The sequence below is a fragment of the Python bivittatus genome, unplaced genomic scaffold (genome assembly GCF_059951505.1).
Source record: "Python bivittatus isolate LINGU-HERP-01145 unplaced genomic scaffold, Pbiv_v1 ctg000690_np1212, whole genome shotgun sequence".
Classification (NCBI taxonomy): domain Eukaryota; kingdom Metazoa; phylum Chordata; class Lepidosauria; order Squamata; family Pythonidae; genus Python; species Python bivittatus.
In genome coordinates, this window is record NW_028277096.1 from 1 (window position 1) to 21963 (window position 21963).

Genomic DNA, 21963 nt, shown 5'->3' on the forward strand with positions numbered 1-21963 from the left:
ATTCGGAAAGAGATGCATGACAGGGCATCCATTATGACTTCTTAACTTTGGATTTGACTGAAGTGGGCTGTCAAGGAGGCCAAAGACTGCTGGGGGAATGATTTTACTATAAAAAACAAGGCATTCCCATCTACCTATGGGCCATCTTTTAATTTACAATATATATAATAATTTATAATAACCACCCAGAGTCCCCCATTGGGGGGACATGGGTGGGGGGAAATGTAATAAATAAACAAACAAACAAACAAATAAACAATTTAATTGTTCATTTTGAGAACACACTGAACTGATTTATGGGCAAGGGTAAGTCTATTATGTCCCCTTCATGGATCACTGCCTTGTCATGGGGAAGGGGCTTGCATAACTCAGTGAAGCCATGAGCTATACCGTGCAGGGCCACCCAAGACAGACAGGTTATGACAGAGTTCTGACCAAATGTGGTCCACTGGAGAAGAAAATGGCAACCCACTCCAGTATCCTTGCCAAGAAAAGCCCATGGACAATGTCAAAAGGCTAAAAGATATGACGCCGGAAGATGAGCCCCTCAGGTTGGAAGGTGTCCAATGTGCTACCGGGGAAGAGTGGACGGCATTTCCAAGTAGCTCCAGAAAGAGTGAAGCGGCTGGGCCAAAGCCGAAAGGACATTCAGCTGTGGATGTATCTGGAAGTGAAAAGAAGGTCTGATGCTGTAACAGAAGAACAATATTGTATAGGTACCTGGAATGTAAGATCTATGAACCAAGGCAAGGTGGATGTGGTCAAACATGAGATGACAAAATTGAACATCGACATCTTGGGAATCAGCAAATTAAAATGGACAGGAATAGGTGAATTTAATTCAGGTGACCATTATACCTACTACTGTGGGCAAGAAACCCTTAGAAGAAATGGAGTAGCACTCATAGTCAATAAGAGAGTGGGAAAGGCAGTAATGGGGTACAACCTCAAAAATGACACAATGATCTCAGTGTGAATCCAAGGCAAACCATTCAACATCACAGTAATCCAGGTTTATGCCCCAACCACTGATGCCGAAGAAGCTGAAGTTGACTGGTTCTATGAAGACCTACAACACCTTCTAGAACTAGCATCAAAAAAGATGTCCTTGTGATGGAATGTTGTTATGAAGGCCACGCTCAGGGAGATAAACATTTCCTTAGCCCCCAACAGGAGTGTGGGAAGTTTAGGAAGATGAGACTGGCACCACCCTAAGGAATTCACGGTGTTGTGGCTTGCTGGCTTGGGAACGTAGGTTGAGTCTGGAGAGATTGATGTCAGGTTCAGCCCAAAGAACTCCACGAGACAGTGCAAATACAGTTCTGTTGCATTTATTAGCTTCCACCTCAAGACAGAAATCTCTCCAGATTCAACCTAAGTTCCCAAGCCAGCAAGCCACAACACCGTGAATTCCTTAGGGTGGTGCCAGTCTCATCTTCCTAAACTTCCCACTCTCCTGTTGGGGGCTAAGGAAATGCTTATCTCCCTGAGCATGGCCTTCATAACAACATTCCATCACAGTCCTTTTCATCATGGGGGATTGGAATACTAAAGTAGGAAGACAAAGATTAATCCAAGGATTAACAGGCAAGTTTGGCCTTGGAGTATAAAATGAAGCAGGGCAAAGGCTAATAGAGTTCTGTCAAGAGAACAAGCTGGTCATAGCAAACACTCTTCCAACAACACAAGAGACAACTCTACACATGGACATCACCAGATGGTCAATACTGAAACCAGATTGATTATATACTTTGCACCAAAGATGGAGAAGCTCTATACAGACAGCAAAAACAAGACCAGGAGCTGACTGTGGCTCAGATCATGAGCTTCTTACTGCAAAATTTAGGCTTAAATTGAAGAACATAGGGAAAACCACTAGGCCACTCAGGTATGACTTAGATCACATTCCTTGTGAGTACACAGTGAAGGTGATGAATAGATTTAGGGGATTAGATTTGGTAGACAGAGTGCCTGAAGAACTATGGATGGAGGTCCGTAACACTGTACAGGAGGCAGCAACTAAAACCATCCCAAGGAAAAGAAATGCAAGAAAGCAAAATGGCTGTCTGATGAGGCTTTAGAAATAGCTGTGGAAAGAAGGAATGCGAAAAGCAAGGGTAAAAGGGAAAGATATAAGCAACTGAATGCAGATTTCCAGAGAATAGCAAGAAAAGATAAGAAGGCCTTCTTAAATGAACAATGCAAAGAAATTGAGGAAAACAATAGAATGGGGAAGACTAGAGATCTCTTCAAGAAAATTGGAGATATCAAAGGAACATTTAGTGCAAAGATAGGCATGATGAAGGACAAAAAGGCAGAGACCTAACAGAAGCAGCAGAGATTAAGAAGAGGTGGCAAGAATACACAGAAGAACTATACAAGAGAGATGTTAATGTCCCTGATGTCCATGCTGGTGTGTCCACTAACATTGAGCCAGACATCCTAGGGAGCAAAGTCAATTGGGCCTTAGGAAGCATTGCTAACAACAAAGCTAGTGGAGATGACAGTATTCCAGCTGAGTTATTTAAAATACTAAAAGATGATGCTGTTAAAGTGCTACACTCAATATGCCAGCAAGTTTGGAAAATGCAAAAGTGGCCACGGGATTGGAAAAGGTCACTTTACGTTCCAATTCCAAAGAAGGGCAATGCCAAAGAATGCTAAAACTATCGCACAGTTGCACTCATTTCACATGCTAGCAAGGTTATGCTCAAAATCCTACAAGCTAGGCTTCAGCAGTACGTGAACCGAGAACTACCAGATGTAGAAGCTGGGTTTCAAAGAGGCAGAGGAACTAGAGATCAAATTGCCAACATTCGCTGGATCATGGGGAAAGCATGAGAGTTCCAGAAAAACATCTACTTCTGCTTCATTGACTATGCAAAAGTGTTCGATTGCATGGATCACAACAAACTGTGGCAAATTCTTAAAGAGATGGGGGTACCAGACCACCTTATCTGTCTCCTGAGAAATCTGTATGCGGGCCAAGAAGCCACAGTTAGAACTGGTCATGGAACAACCGATTGGTTCAAAATAGGGAAAGGAGTACAACAAGGCTGTATATTGTCACCCTGCTTATTTAACTTATATGCAGAGTACATCATGAGAAATGCCAGGCTGGAAGAATCATAAGCTGGAATTAAGATTGCAGGGAGAAACATCAACAACCTGAGATATGCAGATGATATCACCCTAATGGCAGAAAGTGAAGAAGAACTAAAGAGCCTCTTGATGAGGGTGAAAGAGGAGAGTGCAAAAGCTGGCTTGAAACTCAACATTAAAAAAGCTAAGATCATGGCATCTGGACCCATCAATTCCTGGCAAACAGAAGGGGTGGAAATGGAAGCAGTAACAGACTTCATTTATTTGGGCTCCAAGATCACCGCAGACGGAGACTGCAGCCACGAAATTAAAAGATGCTTGCTCCTTGGGACGAAAGCTATGGCAAACCTAGGTAGCATATTAAAAAGCAGAGACATCACCTTGCTGACAAAGATCTGCATAATCAAAGCTATGGTTTTCCCAGTAGTAAAGTATGGCTGTGAGAGCTGGACCATAAAGAACGCTGAGCGCCGAAGAATTGATGCCTTTGAACTGTGGTGCTGGAGAAGACTCTTAAGAGTCCCCTGGACTGCTAGGAGGTCAAACCAGTCAATCTTAAAGGAAATCAATCCTGATTGCTCATTGGAAGGATTGATAATGAAGCTCAAGCTCAGATACTTTGGTCACTTAATGCAAAGAGAGGACTCTTTGGAAAAGACCCTGATGCTGGGAAAGATTGAAGGCAAAAGGAGAAGAGAACGGCATAGGATGAGATGGTTGGATAGCATCACTGAAGCAATGAGCATGAAACTGAGCAAACTCAGGGAGGCAGTGAATGACAGGAAGGCCTGTCGTGATATGGTTCATGGGGTCACGAAGAGTCAGACACGACTTAATGACTGAACAACAACAACATGTCTATTATGAAAACACCATGTGTGTCCATGTGTGGGGGGCGAGTTGGCAAAAGCCAAGCATTTGAGATTATAGTTTCTAATTCAGAGACTGTAGGAACTTTCAGGCTCAAACTTTCATCCTCCCAGAATTCCAAATGTGAACGATCCAAAATTACTTTATGCAGACAATGCAGCCATTATATCAGGACACCCTTTAGACAGTCACTCATGCCCTAGTCATCTCCCATACAGATTATTGCAGTGTGCTCTACATGGGGCTACCCTTGAAGAGTATCCAGAAGCTACAGCTGGTTCAAAATGCAGCTGCGCAGGCAATCTTGGGTTCCCCAAGAATCGCAGAGGTTACATCTTTGCAGCAGAAGTTGTGTTGGGTGACAGTTGGCTTCTGGGTCCAATTCAAGATATTGGTTATCACCTTTAAAGTCCTTCATGGCCTGGGACCAGGTTACCCAACGACTGTCTCATCCCCATTTCATCGATCCATCCCACCTGGTAAGTCAGAGAAGGCATGTTATGGACCCTGTTGACGAAAGAATGTCAACTGGCGGGGTAGATCTGGAAAGGTCAACCCAGGGGAAAGAAATCAAAGCCTTGCCAGAAGTAAAAGAACAAAGCCCTGTAACTGAAAAGCAAGAAGAACTGAAACAAAGAATAACTCAGTAACTAGAACAGCACAACAATAACAGAATAAGGTTGCCTGCATTGAAGCTTGTTAGAAAGAAAAGGCTAGCACAAGTATTAAATGATGCCAATCCTGTAATACAAAATATAAGCACCAGCTCACTGCAAGACACAAACCAACTGAGGTATAGCACAGCTGCTCTTATAACTGAATACCTTGGATGCAAAATCAAAAAACAAGAAAAAAAGCCAAACAGTGCACCACCAAAATGGAAGATCAGGTTGGAAAATAAAATCAGCATGGTAAGTTCAGGTGCAAGCAAGCTAGAGCAGATGAAAGAAAAGGAGCTGAAGAACAAAAAGACCAAAGAATACCTGATGAGGAAATATCAACAAGAAATAAGGAAGATCAAGAAAGCACTGGAAATAATAAAGCAGCAAATAACAGCCATAGCCAAAAAGATCAGCAGATATGAAGCTCGAATTGCACACTACAGGCAAAATCTCCAGTTTCAGTCAGATCAGAAAGGTTTCTACCAATCCATCAATGGAGACTGCAATGAACCAGTCAACACCTGACAAAGAGGAAACAGTGCAGTTCTGGGTGCAGCTATGGGACAACACAAAGAAATACAAGAATGCAGCTTGGATAAAGGAGGTGGATAAGAATAAAAACGAAGCTGAAATGAAAGAACTTGTAATAAGAACAGGAATGGTGGAGAAAAGGGCAAAGAAGATCAAGAATGGGTCAGCACCAGGTGAAGATGAACTGTGTGGTTTTTGGTTGAAACATCTCACTGCTCTGCACCCACTCATTGCCAAGCAGTTTAACAAGATACTGCAAGGAGCTGACATTGAAGATTGGTTAACATCTGGCAAAACCTACCTGATAATGAAAGAGAGCAGCATCCAAAAGGGGCAGCACCAGGCAACTACAGGCCCATTGCCTGCTTACCACCAACGTTCAAATTACTAACTGGTGTTGTAGCTGATGCATTCCAACAACACCTAGTTGAAAACAAGCTCTTTCCACCTGAGCAGAAAAGAAACTGCCCAAAATGGCAGAGGAACAAAAGATCAGCTCCTAATTGACAAGATGATTCTGGAAAACTCTAAGAGAAGGAAGACCAACTTGAATGTAGCTTGGATTGATGACAAGAAGGCATTTGACTCCGTGCCACATGACTGGATAGGCAAGTGCCCAGAAATAACAGGAGTCTGTAGAAATATCAGAAGCTTTGTGCAAAGATCAATGGCATAATGAAAATCACAGTTGCTGGTCAATGGCAATAGGCTGGGAGAGGTTAATATCAAGAGAGGAATCTTTCAGGAAGACCCACTTTCACCACTACTGTTTGTCATTGCATTGATTCCTCTTCAACAATATTGAACAAGTCAGGCCAGGGCCATCAAACATCAAATACATCTGCTAGGCTATCCCACCTCCTTTACATGGACCATCAGAAGCTGTATGGAAAAACACCATCTTAAAAGGAATCACTGCTCAATAGTGTCCAGATATACAGCCAAGATATTGCAGTGGAGTTTGCACTGGACAAATGTGCCACCCTGACCATCAACAGGCGAAAAATAGTGAAAACTGAAGGAATCAAGTTGCCCAATGGAAATAACATCAAGAGTCTGGATGAAGAAGGTCATTACAGATACCTGGGTATCCTTCAGCCTGACAACATCAAGCACACTGAAGTCAAGAAGAAGGTTGGTAGTGAATACATCAGAAGAGTGAAGAAGATCTAAAAGTCCAAACTCAGTGGCGGAAATACCATCCCGGCAATTAACACCTGGACAATTCCAGTCATTAGATATACAGCTGGAATAGTGGACTGGACTCAAGTTGAACGAAAATCCCTGGATAGGAAGACCAGAAAAATAATGACAATGAATCATACCCTTCATCCACTCAGCGACGTTGACAGATTCTCCTTATCAATGAGCATAGGTGGCATGGAATGTTGCAAGTACATCAGATAGCTGAAGAAGAAGAAAGGGCATTGGGAGAATATCTGAAGGACAGTGAAAAGATGCACTGAAGCTAGTACGTGATGGAGGCTTACTGAATACCAAAGGAACCAAACTTTGGAAAGACCAAATGAAGAATAGAAAAGAGACATGGCAAAGCAAAGCATGGCCAGTACAGAAACAAAACTACAGCAAAGCAGATGATAAGATCTGGCAATGGCTAAGAGAAGGATAGTTGAAGAAGGAGGTAGGGGGACTAATTCTGGCTGCACAAGGCCAAGCCTTAAGAACAAATGGATAGAAAGGCAGAATTGAGAAGACAGCAACAGACAACGAATGCCACCTCTGTAAAGGAGCTGAAGAAACAGTGGACCACCTAGTTAGCTGCTGCAAGAAGATCACACAGGCTGACTATAGACAACAGCATGACAAAGTAGCAACAAAGGTGCTTTGGAATATCATGAAGAAATACCATTTGCCTGCAAGCAAGAACTAGTGGGACCACAAAACAGACGAAATAATAGAAAATGAAAAAAACTAAAGTGCTCTGGGGTTTCAACATTCAAACAGACAAGCACCTGCCACACAACACCCCTGACTTAACAATTATTGATAAGAAGGACAAAAAAGTTTGGGTAGTGGACTAGCCTGGAGACAGCAGAATAGAAGAGAAAGAACTGGAGAAAATCACAAAATATAAAGATCTGCAAATAGAAGTAGAACAACTGCGGCAAAAGAAAGCAAAGATAGTACCAATAGTCATAGGTGCCTTAGGTGCAATCGCAAAACAACTGGAGCACCACGTGAAGACCGTTGGCATTGACCAAATCACCATCAGTCAATTGCGAAAGGCAGCTTTACTTGGAACAGCTCATATCATGCAATGATACCTTTCACACCATCAAAAAACAACATCTGCCACTCCCAGTTCTTTGGGAAGGACTCGATAGGCGAATAAAAATGCCAGATCCAGTCTAAACATCTGGCTGAATGTGTGACCAACCATAATAATAGTAATGCCTATCCTGGGCTTTTGCCTGTTGCTGCTGAATGATGCCAGGTCAATCCATAAGAAGGCTGTCCTCATCCATGATTTGATCATGGATGAGAGGGCTGATGCGGCATGTATTACCAAAATCTGGCTGGGTCTGGAGGGGGGAGTCCCCCTTTTGGAGATGTGCCCAGTTGGGTTCTGGTGTGGCATCAGCTGAGACTCCAGGGTAAGAGTGGTGGGATGGCAGTTGTCAACCAAGATACTTGGGATGTTTCCAGAGGCACTGCGCCACAGATTGCTGAGTGTGAGACCCTGTTTGTTAGGCTGGGCTCTAGGGTTCATTTGGGACTGTTGGGTTTGTGCACCTCCTGGTCACATAGCAACATTCCTGCCTGAGCTCCTTGACTCAGTGGCCAGGTTGGTGATGGAGTTCCCCAGGCTTATGGTCCTGGGTGACTTTAACTTGCCTTTCTGGGTGCAGGGTAAGAGGCAGCTTGGGAGACGGCGATCATGTTACAGCTTCAGAGGTCCCAGGAAAAAGTGGATGGTCTGGACACCTTCCAATCAGGGTTCAGGCCTGGGTATGGGACCAAGACAGTATTGATCACACTCTTGGATGATCTTTGCCTGGAGCGTGATGGGGGTGGTGTGTCTGACCTTGGTCTTTTTGATCTCTCAGCGGCTTTTGATACCATCATCATAGTGTCCTTGTGGGATGGCTCTGTGAGTTGGGGGTGGGCAGCACAGCGTTATGCTCATACTCCTTCCAAGGTCAGTTCCAGTGAGTTTTGATGCGGTCTAGCCCATGGCCCCTTCTTTGTGGGGTGCTGCAGGGCTTGGTACTTTCTCCCCTCCTGTTAAACATCTACATGAAGCTGTTAGGTGATATCATCTGACAGTTTGGATAAGGTATCATCAGTATGCTGATGATACTCAGGTTAATATCTCCACCCCAGGCCATTTGAGTGATTCTGTGGAGGCTGTTGGGGCTGGATGGGATGCAACAGATTTAGCTCAACCCAAACAAGAGTCAGTGGGTTTGGGTTTTGGACCGCCTGGTTTGGGAACCTTCCATCTTTGGTCCGGGATGGGGTGGCACTTCCCCAGATTGACCTGGTGTACAATCTGGGGGTCCACCTAGACACATGACTCCTGCTCAAGGCAGCTGTGGCTAAGGGGGGCTTTGCAAAGCTTTGGGTTGTGCCTCAGCTGGACAAATTTCTGGATCGGGAGGCCCTGCTCACAGTCACTCATGCCCTTGTAACACTCTACAGGGGGCTGCCCTTGAAGAGCTTTCAGAGGCTTAAGCTGGCACACAATGCAGCGATGAGGGCAGTTAATGATGTTGTTTTTTCAGTGCTTCTGACACCACTGCTTCGCAATCTGCATTGGCTTCCAGGGTGCTTCCGGATGCAATTCAAGGTGCTTCTAGTTACCTGAAAAGCACTTCATGGCTTGGAACTAGGTTACTTATAGGACTGTCTCTCCCCAATTGTTTCTCACCCAGTTGGGCAGGTGTCAGCTAAAGAGTGCTGACTGGCGGGTCCAGGAGGAAGGCCTTTTCCGCCATGATGTCTGCCTTGTGGAATAATCTCCCACTGGAGATTAGGATGGCCCTGACCCTGCTGGACTTCCATGAGGCCCTAAAAATTTGGTTTTGTGCCCATGCCTGGAAGGGTGATACAGCTGATCTCTTGGGTCTGTTCGCAGTTATCTATGAAGTTTGGCTGATACGTTTATATATATTTGTATAATATAATATGATATGATATGATATGATATGATATGATATGATGTGATATATTTATATATATTACCAGATATATATATATATATATATATATATATATATATATATATATATATATATCTGGTAACATGATCTCATGCAGATATCCCCTTGCTACATCTTCCGTTGTTTCACCAAGACCGAGCAATGAACAATGCAACTCTACTTCCAAAACAATTGAGACTAAAAGAGAAATAGATTTTATTCTTTTTTTGTATCTCATAACAAACACTTCTCCCCATTTAAAGTTTTTCTTTTCATATTTATTTGCTACATTTATATTTCCCCCTTCCTTCTCAAAGTCAGGTTGGTCTAAGAGGTTGCCCTTGGTCCATCACTCAGTGCATGACCTAGACCAATATTCAGACTAGCAGATGATACCAAAAGAATGCTGAGTATCAATAGTAATATTGGTCATTTAAAGCCTGTGTTTGAACTGAAGTGTCCAAGTATCCAGCAACTTGCACTGTCCCTCAGTTTTGTTATGCTGGCTCAGTTGATGGGGGTAGAAATTTATAACAGGTGACACAGGGACACTTTTACAACAGCAGTCACATTGGTCATCCCCTCCAACTAACATGGGGGCTTCTCTAAACTCCTTGACAATTCCTGGAGAGAGGCTGCCACCAGCCATCTTTCCCAGAGAAATCCTTTTTGGTGCTGAATTACTCAGCAGCCAATAAAGTGGTGACCTCTTAAAAGAGCCAGTTTGGTCTAGTGGTTAAGACTCCAGGTTAAAAACCAGGAGACTGTGAGTTCTAGTTCTGCCATAGGCATGAAAGCTGGCTGGGTGACTTCGGGCCAGTCACTCTCAGCCCATGATGTCAGACTTGAGCAACAAGCCGGTTGGCCAGTTCTTGTCACAACCAATGGATTGACATTTGGTTGTTCCGAAAAAGTGGACCCTGCACTTGCAGGAAAACGCTAGGAAGGAAAAAAAAATGAAGTGGTGACCTCCTTCTTGATGTCTGCTTGGTTTGGTTGCTTAACCAAATGGGGAGATACATGGGCTAAGGTTGAAATCCTTTCTGAAAGAGAGTGCTCCTTCAGTAAAACTGCCAGTACGTCAAAGCTGAGGAAGGAGACAAGAGCTGAAAGAGGAAAGCAGATAGAGAGAAAAAGGGAATAAGAGTGACTGCTAAAGAGATAATCCCAGGCATTGCTCCTTCACCAGGGACTTGCCAACAATTCTACAGAAATGAATTGGCTGAACAGTGTGAATAAGAATAAAAGAACCTCAAGGAACTGCAGGGATTGTAACATTGCATGGCAGAAGCCAGACACGATGCTGCAGCCACTCTTGTAATGAATGTTAGCCTGGCAAAGCTATATGACTGGTCCTGGAATCCAGAAGGGACTTGAACCCTGCCACCCTCAAGGTTTATGTTCACGCTCCATTGCTCATTTGCCCCAGGGAAGCTGAATGTATGAAATTGCTGCTGATAGGGCTTCTGCAAAGTATCTGAGATCTCTATTTTTCTATTCTCTGTTGAGAGAGAGAGAGAGAGAGACAGACAGACAGACAGACAGACACTGACTCTTCCTGATCTCATTCCAAACCCAGTTTCTGCAGTGCCTCTTCCAGGGAAACAAGACTGGGTCCTAGGCTGATACTGAGTCATCATATGAAGAAGTTTGTTTTTTTTTAAATAGTATCCCATGATGTTTAGCTTGAAAAAAAAAATCTTAAGACATGACTTTATGTTCCAATGAGGGGTTTTAGTTAATGTTTTAAATTTTGTTCTGTAGTATTTCTGCACAAGCAACCACATCAGCCGGAAGGCCTCAATGGCAAAGTAACTGCTTCAGTCAATAAACAGACAAAGAAAGAACGAGACTGTTTCTGGGTGACTTTATGGCACAATGTGTGGCTGAAGAGCAGGGAATGCCTTCCACGCTGAAATCTATGTAAACACATATGCACACCCAAACACACACACACACACTCATGCAGCCACACAAATAGGCTGCCCCGAACCCCTCTTAAAGAAGTCGCACAACAACTGCAATGCTCATTTAGCTGTATTTCAAGGAAAATTTGCCAAATTTAACTTCAATGCATAAATGTTTTAGAGTCTGAGAGATAGCACTTTTGATTTATATAAAGGAAGATAAAGCGATAGCAAGCGGTGATGTCAAGTCCTTGGCCAGATCTTGAAGATATCCAGAGCGGTAGACGGAGATGGCCTTATTTTCCAAAGGGGCTACAGAAATGGGATAAAAGAATAGGTTTGATCAAAGTGGGTTTAAGGTCTCTTCTGCCACCTGAGCCCCAAAACTCAGTCTCTCCTGTCCTCCTTTCTGCCCTTCAAACACCTCTCCCTCTTCAGGGCAATGCCTTGCAATGCTTTCTGAATGCAAGCGATATGCAGGCACAGTATCCCAATCTACATCCGTGGCATTTCATTTGGGGAGACTTTTCTTACCGCCTACAGCACACATATCTCTGCCCTCTTCCACATCTCCATCTCACAACGAGGCAGCTGCGCCGAGGACAACGGCGATTCTGGACCCAGCATCTTCCTCGACAACGACACCCGTAAGCATTCCCTGTGAAAAGCAAATGAGGAGCCAGGTGTATGATGAGTAAAGTTACCCTGATATTTAGATAAATTTCTCCTTCCAAGGTACCACCTGCTTCTGCAGAATTGATGAATTCCTATGGCTTCAAGCAATTCCATCTGACCAGAGGAATCAATGCCCTTCTCTGCTCTCGAAAAGCTGCGTATATGAGACCCAGTTCTGACTTTCATTGGGTTGTTCACGTAATCCCCAACAGTCAAGCTTTTCTTGAGGGAGCATGTGCAGTTTTGCTTTCTCTATTAAGCAAATCATATTAAGTAGGTGGAAAAAATATAATTTCTCTGTTTCTAGATATTTTCCTGCAAGTCTAGGGATTACCTCATTTCACCTCTTTTTCCCATACTAAGTACAAATAGGTTCACCAGATTGTTACTATCTTGCCTCTTTATTCAAACAGAAGGTACTTTGGTGAGAATTTGGTGAACTAAAACAAACTGTAAACCCTAAACCCTAAAACCAACCAACCAACAAAAGAAACTGACAACAACACAAACCCCAATACAGTTCAGTACAGAATAGTGAATCAGTGAATTGGCTTTCCAGTCCATCCTTGATGCCCTACATTATATTAGGTGTCCAGTTTTAATGCAGAAGAAAAATCAATGGCGTATTTTTCAGACATTTGGGGGCTCACATTGCCAATAGTCCACGTTGCTGAAAGTTATTTCTTTAAATTAAAACTAAAAGATGTCAATGTTTGAGATATTTTAGCTAAAATATGAAGCTCTAATTCAAGAAGTCCATTCCTTAAACTTGCAACAAATCCTGGCCCTGGATTGAATGGTAGACCTGACAAGGCTGTAGAAGAATCCCCTGCTTGCAAAGGTGATCATATTTGTTTATAAAGGAATGAGTTATCAGTCCTTTCTAAATGATCAGTAATTTAGTTTCTTACCTGGTTCAGGCAGGAATGCAAGGAGAAGGAATGCGAAGAGCAGATAAAGGATCTTCATGTTGGGATTGGTCCTGGACCAAATCTTGCTTCTGGGACAGGACACAGCTCTCTATTTATAGAGTCATAATGATTACATCATATCCCCTGAGGGAATTATTGCAAGTATTCTTAGGAGTTACTTTTACTGTTCCTACATAAGGCATTATTGCACCTTCCTTCTATTGAAACACTCCTGTGGGTTTGCTGTTGCAAAAGTTCTTGGAAGAGCAAGGGACTCAGTTGAATGGCTAACCTGTGGTAGTTGCAAAAGATCCCAGCCTCAGGGCTTGCCCTGTCCAGGTGGGAAAGACAAAAGTCCTTCCTGAATTGCTGCCAAACCTCTACCAGTTGAGAAAGATAATACTCGGCCATATTCACCAGTGGTTGGAGGTTTGGAAGAGCCATGATACAGTTTAGAAGCAAATGATAGAAATTCTGGATTGGCAGTGCTGTCATTGGTGGGTGGGCTTTGGGAAAACAGCTGGCTCTGCTCCTTGGTGGGTGTATGTGGCACTCAGATGAAGTGCAGGCTGATTTTGCTTTCACTGCAGTATCAGCCTGGTGATTCCTGTTTCCCCGAAGACTGAAGATATGTGTAGCATCAGAAATATTCATGAAGCCTTATTTGTATTCTGGAGTTAGCAGAAGTCCTGCGGGACACAGAAGATCAGTTGAAATTGGGAAGGAGAGCTGGGTTCTCTAAGCTGCGTATTCTGCCAGTGCTGGTTATATTAGATGTTTCCTCCCGCTTCAGCCACAAAGAATTTCATGGGGCCATGCTTTTTATTAAATATCTCTAAACTTTCTTTCTCTTCCCAAAGTCATATTAGCAATAATAAGAACATTAAACCCAAACAGGATGAGAGTAGAGCAAGTTCCAATGAAAGACTTAGTTTCAAAGTCCCCTCCAAGATGCTACATTTGGAGCATATAGAAGTTGACTTCTGACTTTTCTAAAAATCCACTAAAATGTAACCAAAAACACTAAAATAACCAAATTAGATAAAAACTACCCTAAAATTAAAAAAATGATGAAAACCAAAAAAGTGAAGGAAAATTTCCTAAACTAAAAACCCCCTACCTTATATTTTAAGTTTATAGTTAGTCACTGCTTCACTTATAAATACCATACCACAGCATAGAATAACCAGATCCAAAACATTATTGTAAAATAATCATCCATCTTCACAAAAGTAGAACATTCTGTACTGCTTTAGCCTTTGCTTATATTTCAATATATTTTGAAAGTATTTCCAAAAGTCATTCTGTAATATATGGAATAAGATCACTTTTTCAATTTCTCAGGATTATTCTTTTAGCTAGCCCCCACGCATGATACAACCATAATTTCTGACAGACAGGTACTCTATATAATTCAACATCACATTAAAGTCTCTAACATTTAAAGGTTTTCCCATAAACCTACTCGTATCCATGAAAATGCTATTCCCAAAAATTGACAAATGATTACAGGACCATATCATATGGGTCAATGAACCCTCAATATTTTTTTACACCTCCAATATGGGAAATATGATGCTTTACCTTTCAACTCCATTCTTTGGGGAGTCCAATACACTAAATCCAATTTTTGGATCATTCAACTTTAATGTCAAATCTGTTGATACCATTTTATCATTTTCAAGTGCATGAAGCCATTGACGGGGTATTATTGATTTTTAAAATCATGAAGCAATTGATGGAGCATTATCTATGTGGCCATACTTTTTATTGCTTGTATTAGTCTGAGGTGGTGAGTGGCAGAATTTTGCTTATTCATTTGCAGTTTCATGACTATCCACATGCAACTTTTACCTGCTGAGGGCCTCAGAAATCAAAATGTGTTGGCTGCCACTTTGCTATTCCTAGGAAAGTATGATTTTCTCTGTTTTGATCACTTCTTTCAGCTTGATCCCAAGTGAACTTGAATATTGGCTTTATTTATGTATTTCTTTATTTACATAGTATATATTATTTTGGTTTTGGTAAATGAATAAATTTTGACCTTTATATATATACTGGATAATCTGCCCAATTGGGGAAGCCTCAAAATGGTTTACAACAAATGAAATAAAATAAATAAATAAATAAATAAATAAATAAATTAAAATAAAATAAAATAAAATAAAATAAAATAAAATAAAATGAATAAGCAACATTGAAGTGGAAAACCATTGTAACAGAGCAGAACAACAGTGCCCTTAGGAACAGCTCTGAGATCCAATCCCTCTCATCGCTGATCTATTTGGAGGGTCTCTGGAGAAGCAAGGTTTCAGCTGCTTTCTGAAAGAAACAATATGGTGGAAGGCAGTCTAAACTCTGGAGAAATGTGCTGCTTATAAAAGGAGTCCAAAGAAGATGGCCAGCAACTGAGAAAGTTTGTCCCTGTAGTCCCTAAATATGACACTCCTTAAGAGATGGGAGAAGGAGAGAGGCCCCGATGTATATTTGTCCGCAGCCGCATGGTATGCGGTATACTCCTGCGGCGGTGAGGGGATCCCTTTTGTCTTTTTCTGATTTTAGCATTTGTTGTATTTTTCTGGTGGGTCTGAAGATTGTCTGGAAGTTGTGTTTTTCCATCAGTTTTCCCATGCGGTCTGTGACCCCTTTGATGTAGGGCAGAAATACTTTGTTGGTGGGTGGCTGTTTTTCTTCTTCAGTCGCATGTTGTTTTCTTGGTTTGATGGCTCTTTTTATTTCATTCTTGGAGTAGCCATTTGCTTGTAGGACCCAATTAAGATGGTTAAGTTCAGAGTTTAGGAATTGGGTTTCACAGATCCGACTGGCATGATCCATCAGGGTTTTGATAATGCCTCTCTTCTGACATGGGTGGTGGTTGGAGTTTTTGTGTAGGTACCGGTCTGTGTGGATGGGTTTTCCGTAAACTTTGTGTCCTAATTTGAGGTCTGGTTTGCATATGAAAAACCAATGCATCTTTTGTAATACAGATGTAACATGGGAAAACCCAGAAGGTCCCATTACCATATGAGCCCCTGTATTCTGGATTACTGGAAACTTCTGGGTGGTCTTCAAGGGCATGTAGAGTGCATTGCAGTAAACCAATGGAGAAGTATGTACGGCATGAGTGACCGTGAGAAGGGCCCTCTGATCCAGGAACGGCCGTAACTGGCATGCTAGATGAAGGTGTGCAAAGGCTATCCTAACCACAGCTGCCACCTGCTGTTAAAGAATTCAAGAACATTCCCTAGTTATAAAGACAATGACTCCACTCCCAACCCATGAACAAAGTAAGATGCCAAGATTAGCTGTATCATAATTCACAGAGAGGTCCAGAAAGACAGGGCAGTTACATTTCTACTGTCCCAGTCTCACTACAGGTTTTCCACAAGACCCTCACCTTTTGAGTCAATGTAGTGGCAGGAATGAGCCCGTAGTGTGAATGGATGGAGATCTTAACCTGTTCTGCGAGAAATTCCCTAAGTTCTTCCACCTTAGTTTTACTCTGGCCTTGTAGTAATTTTCACTAGCACCATTTATCTTCCAGTGGTATAACATTACCTGTCATCCTCTTTAACCATAGTGAGTGAAATAGGTGAAGATACTTTATTATAAAGTTTTTCTAAAAAACTGGTAAAAATGAAATAAATTCTATGGCTACATCCTGGCTGTGATTTACAAGGCACGCGAGTAATGAAATGAGTCCCCCTCTTACTTTAGAAGAGAGGTCATATCACAAGTTATTAGTAAACCAAACTTAATAAGCTTTTAATTCCATGCCTGCATAAAGAGGCTGGTGGAAGTTGTTTCATTCATCCATCGATTGGTGGTTTCTTTGCTCAATAAGGAGGTTGCATGAAAACACATTTACACAACTGAGATGTGGAAGCAGCAGCTGTCTCTTTACTTATATTTCAGTTCAGAAAGTAGTGAAACAGGGCTGTATTCTGGCCCCTCTTCAGTACTGACATGAATTCAATTGCCATTGCACTGGTAAGCCATGCCCAATGTGTGAGGTCCCTAATGTTAGGCAAACCTGGATTATAGAGCATATTAGAGCTTAGTATCTTGCAAGGCTGAAGGAAGCCAAGGAAGGAGTTTGTGAGGAAACCCTTGAAGCCAAGGATTTCATGTTCAGAAATAACGGTGAGATATCAATAGTAGCCCGCAAACCTCATGTCTTCTGATGTAACGTGTGTTTGAAAGTGTGGAAACATGGAGAAACCAGAAAGCCTCAACTGACTTGGAATTTAGCAATCAAAATTCCTAAGCTAAATAATACAGATACATTAGAACAGGCAATTAGTTTTCAAATGAAATCCAAGCTCAAGATGAGTTCAAGGTCTAGAAAATTTGAAAATCAGTGGCCTGAGATGTGTTGAGTTAGGTAGAATTGACAGCTTCCCTTGTTATATTTCATGTTGGAGTTTAAAACTTGATGTGAAAAAGAAGACTTCCAAGATGGCTACTGGGAGCAGACGCCAGCTGCTTCACTAGGCTAGACGAGGCAAGCCGAAGGTGAAACCAAGGGGCTGAGCAGTGCAGCTGGGTTAGGTTTTTACCTGGCTGCCCTGGGGGTTCCTTGGCACCATTCCACGAGGACTTGGGGTCCCTTGGTCCTGTGAACCTCATGGGTGAGCATTCTGAGGTTGAACAGCCTGAAGTTGAATGGTGCAGTAGGGAGCTGAAGCCGGGGATCACAGTGTACGTAGTGAGCACAGGAGGTGGCCTGAATTGCCGAGTGGTGCCCAGCAGAGTTCAACGGAGGTTGGGGGAGCTCGATGGAGGCTGGTGGAGCTCAGCGGAGGTTTGAGAACCAGGCTACATAGCTGAACTGGGCTGCAAAGCTGAGCGGCGCAATGGGGGGCTGTGGTGAGTGGCCCTGATCCTAATGATACAGTGTAGTGGTGTCCTGGGTTGAGCGGCGCAGTGAGTGGCTTGTGGTGCTGGGTCACAACTGGTGGAGCCTGGTGGAGGGTGGTGTGACTTGGGAGAGAGTGGTAGGAGCTCGCCGTAGGCTGACAGATTCAGGCTGCACGACTGAGCAGTGCAGTGAACAACAGAACAAGCAGCCTGAGACCAGCGATGTAGCAAGATGACTGAGGGGAGGCCTGGTCTGCAGCAACTTGGAGAACAGCCAGAGTAGGGCTGGGACAGTTCAAACAACTGAAAGTTTACCAGACTGGTGATGGCATAACAGTGATACCTTGAGCAGGACTGGGGGCAATAGCCAAAACTTGGCTGCGATGGCCCAAGGCCTGAAAATCAGCCAGAGAGGCGGCCAGAGATGCAACCTGAAGGGCGGCCTAGGTGGTCAATTCAACCGGCCCCTATAGCCTATGTAGAGAGGGAAGAGGTGGGTGGGGGTCCCTCCTGTGTGTGAGAGTTGGGGTGCCCTTCCCTAGTATGAGAGACAGGGAGAGGAGCCCAAGGGTGAATGTATGGAGTGCAAATGAGGGTGTGAGTGTTCTGAAGATACTTGCCCCCTGAGTGAGAGTCAGGGAAGGAGGGGAAGTAGATTGGGTGACCCTTGCCAGCTAGTAAGAGAGGCCAGTAAAGGGGGCACAGTAGGTGATAGTGAATGAAGGGGGTGAGGGTTAGGGTTCTGATGGCACTGAGAGGGGTAGCTGAAGTGCTGAGGAGCCCACCACCACCCTCTGATTGATTGAGGTTGTGTGTTGATGTATGGTTGGATGGAGGGCCACCTAACCAGGAAAACCAGAGGTCGGAGACTGGGGGGAAATGGAGGCTGTGGGGAAGTTAGGGTGGGTTACACTATTCAGGTGGTGATGGGCAGGGGATATTATGGCAGGAGTCAGAGGGTGGGCTGCTCTCGGGGAAGGTGCCTTTGGTGTTTGTTACCAGTGGCATGTTCTGGCCCTCTGTACTCAGACCCAGGCCCCGGACAGCAGATCCAATGGCAGCCCTGGCTTTCGGTTGCTGCTTCTTAATGCCAGATCAGTTAACAACAAGGCCCCCCTTATATGTGATCTGATCACTGAGGAGCGGGCCAACCTGGTGTGAATCATTGAGACCTGGCTGGGCCCTGAAGAGAGGTGTTCCCCTTTCAGAAATGTGCCCAGCTGGGTTTACGGTTTGGAACCAGCCAAGACACCAGGGCAGGGGAAGAGGGGTAGTGGTTGTCATCCAGGAGTCTATCTTGGCCTTCAGGGGTGCTGCTCCACAAGTGGCCAGTTGTGAGAAGTTCCTGAAGTTGGGCTCGCGAGAACAGTTGGGATTGTTGCTACTGTACCAGCCTCCCTGCTGCATAGCAACCTCCCTGCCTGAGCTGCTGGAGGCAGTCTCAGGGCTGGGGGTAGAATTCCCCAGACTTATGGTTCTGGGGAACTTCAATCTGCCATCCCTGGGACATGCCTTGGAGGCAGCCCGGGAGTTCATGGCCACCATGATGCCCCTGGACCTATCCCAGATTATTAGCGATCCGACTCAGGACAGTGGCCTCACGCTGGACTTGGTTTTCTTGTCGGAGCAGTGGCAATGTGATCTAAAGGGGGAATTATGTCTGTCTCCCTTGTCATGGTCTGATCACACCCTGGTGCCCTTGAGATTCTCCTATGGTACCTTTCTCTGCAGGGAGGCAGGACCCAATTGATTGGTTCGCCCCAGCGACCGATGGACCCAGTGGGGTTCCAGAGGAAGCTGGGGACTATACCCAAGGATCTGCTGCCCGGTCCAGGGGAGGCCTTGGCCATCACCTGGAATAGGAAGGTGGTTAAGGCCTTGGACAAGATCTCACCCATGTGACCTCTCTTGACCCATCAAGCCCGATACTCCCCATGGTTTACAGAGCAGTTGAGGGTTCTGAAAATGATTAAGAGTTATCTAGAGTGCCGCTGGAAGAAAACAAATCTGACAGAACACAGGCTAGAGCCACTATTAAGGCCTACCTTGTGGGGGTAAGAGCGGTGAAACGTCAACACTTCTCCGCTCTTACTGCATCCACAGAATGCTGTCCAGCAGCCCTGTCTAAGATCACTCGATCTCTTCCGGGAAAGGTGGGCCCAGTGACCCACCTACAAGGCCATGCAGAGGAGTTTTCTGGGCATCTCGAAGATAAAATCGCTCGGATACGTTTCCCAGTTGGATGCCAATCATGTGACATGGCCTGTGGAGAGTCCTGGGGTACATACTTTCCCTGTTATCTGGGAGCAGTTTGGTCCTGTTGGACCTGAGGAAGTGGACAGGGTCCTCCGGGCTGTAAATGCCACCACCTGTCAATTAGATCCATGCCCCTCCTGGCTGGTTAAGGCAGCTCGGGAGGTGACGTATGGGTGGGTCCAGGTGATGGTGAATTCATCCTTGATAGAGGGAGTGTTTCCAGTAGCCTTTAAAGACAGAATGGTACACCACCTTGTCAAGAAACCATCACTGGATCCCACTGTACTGGACAATTTTCATCCAGTATCCCACCTCCCCTTTTTAGGGAAGGTGGTTGAGAAAGTGGTGGCATTGCAGCTCCAGAGGATCGTGGATGAAACAGATTAACTGGACCCTTTTCAGTCTGGTTTCAGCCCAGATTTGAGAAAGAAACAGCATTGGTCACATTTCCGGGTGATCTCTGTCAGGAGCAGGATGGGGGTAGTGCATCATCCTTGCTCGTCTTGACCATTTAGTGGCTTTCAATACCATCAGCCATGGTATCCTTTTGCGTCAGCTCAGGGAGTTGAGGGTGGGTGGCATAGTTTTGTGCTGGTTCACTTGAGACAGGGCATGTCTCAATCAGTGTTAATAGGGAGCGAGAGGTCCAGGCTGTGGCTACTCCTTTGTGGGGTGCTGCAGGTTCAGTACTTTCCCCACTCCTTTTTAACATCTACATGAAACCACCATAGGATGAGGTATCAGCAATATGCAGATGATATCCAATTATACATCTCCATCCCTGGTGATCTGAGTGATGCTGTGACTTCCCTTTTGTGGCACCTGGAGGCTGTGGGGGTCTGGATGGGGAACATCAGGCTTCAGCTGAACCCTGGTAAGAAGGAGTGGGTGTGGGTTGGGGGCTACTCTGTATCCAGAAGTTTACCATCTTTGGTTGAGGATGGGGTGGCACTACCCCAGATAGACCCAGTGCGTAATCTGGGGGTCCTCCTGGAGTCATGACTCCTGCTTGAAGAGCAGGTGGTAGTAGTGGCCAGGAGGGCCTTTGCTCAACTACATGTTGCGCACCAGTTATGCTCTTTCATGGATTGGGAGTCCCTCCAGTCAGTCACCTATGCCCTAGTCATCTCCTGTATAGACTATGCACTCTACATGGGGCCAACCTTGAAAAGTATCTGGAAACTACAGGTGGCAATGGAGGTGAATATGTGTAGCTCAGGGCTGAACTGTAGAGTCCTTGGGGTTCTCTGAGCTTGGTTCTTTTCTTGCAAACGTTTCATTACCCGGCTAGGTAACATCTTCAGTTACCTAGCCGGGTAATGACACGTTTGCAAGAAAAGAACCAAGCTCAGAGAACCCCAAGGACTCCACAACTACAAGTGGGTTCACAATGCAGCCGCATGGGCAATTATGGGTGCCCCAAAGATGGCACATGTCACACTTTTGCTATGTGAGCTTCACTGGGTCCCAGTTTGTTTCTGCGTCCAATTGAAGGTGTTGGTTATCATCTTTAAAGCCCTACATGTCATGGGACTGGGTTACGTGATGGACCATCTCACTCCCATTATATAGACCTGTCCCACCTGGTCAAGGACAGAAGGTACAGTATGTTGCAGACCCTGTCTATGAAAGAATGTCAACTGGTGGGGCCCAGAAGGACAACCTTCTCTGCTGTGGCCTCAACCTATGGAATACCCGTCCCCCAGGGGTGGGGCAGCCCCCTACTCTCTTGACCTTATGGAAAACAGTCAAGACCTGGCTCCGCCCACTTGCATGGGATTAGAAAAGGGGCAACCAACCTTGGGGGTGGCTAGCACCTTGAAGATGCTCCCATATGTTAATATCTTTTCGATCACCAGCATCTTGGAAGATACTATTATTTATTATGTATTTGGTTTTATTGTATTTTTATACTATGTTTTAACTAATATTCATTTGTTGTTTTTATTGTAAACCGCCCAGAGTCACTTCCTCGTGAGATGGGCAGTGTCTAAATTTGAAATATCAATCAATCAATCAATCAATC

General features: G+C 44.3%; 1 long non-coding RNA gene across 1 annotated transcript; it reads right to left on the reverse strand.

Moving 5' to 3' along the window:
* Nucleotides 1–11359: 11359 nt before the first annotated feature.
* Nucleotides 11360–12895, reverse strand: LOC148214350 (uncharacterized). The gene is made up of 3 exons (XR_015798156.1): nt 12822–12895; nt 11770–11893; nt 11360–11547 (listed from the first exon to the last, which is right to left on the reverse strand). It is a non-coding gene; the product is annotated as an uncharacterized LOC148214350 (long non-coding RNA).
* Nucleotides 12896–21963: the final 9068 nt, after the last annotated feature.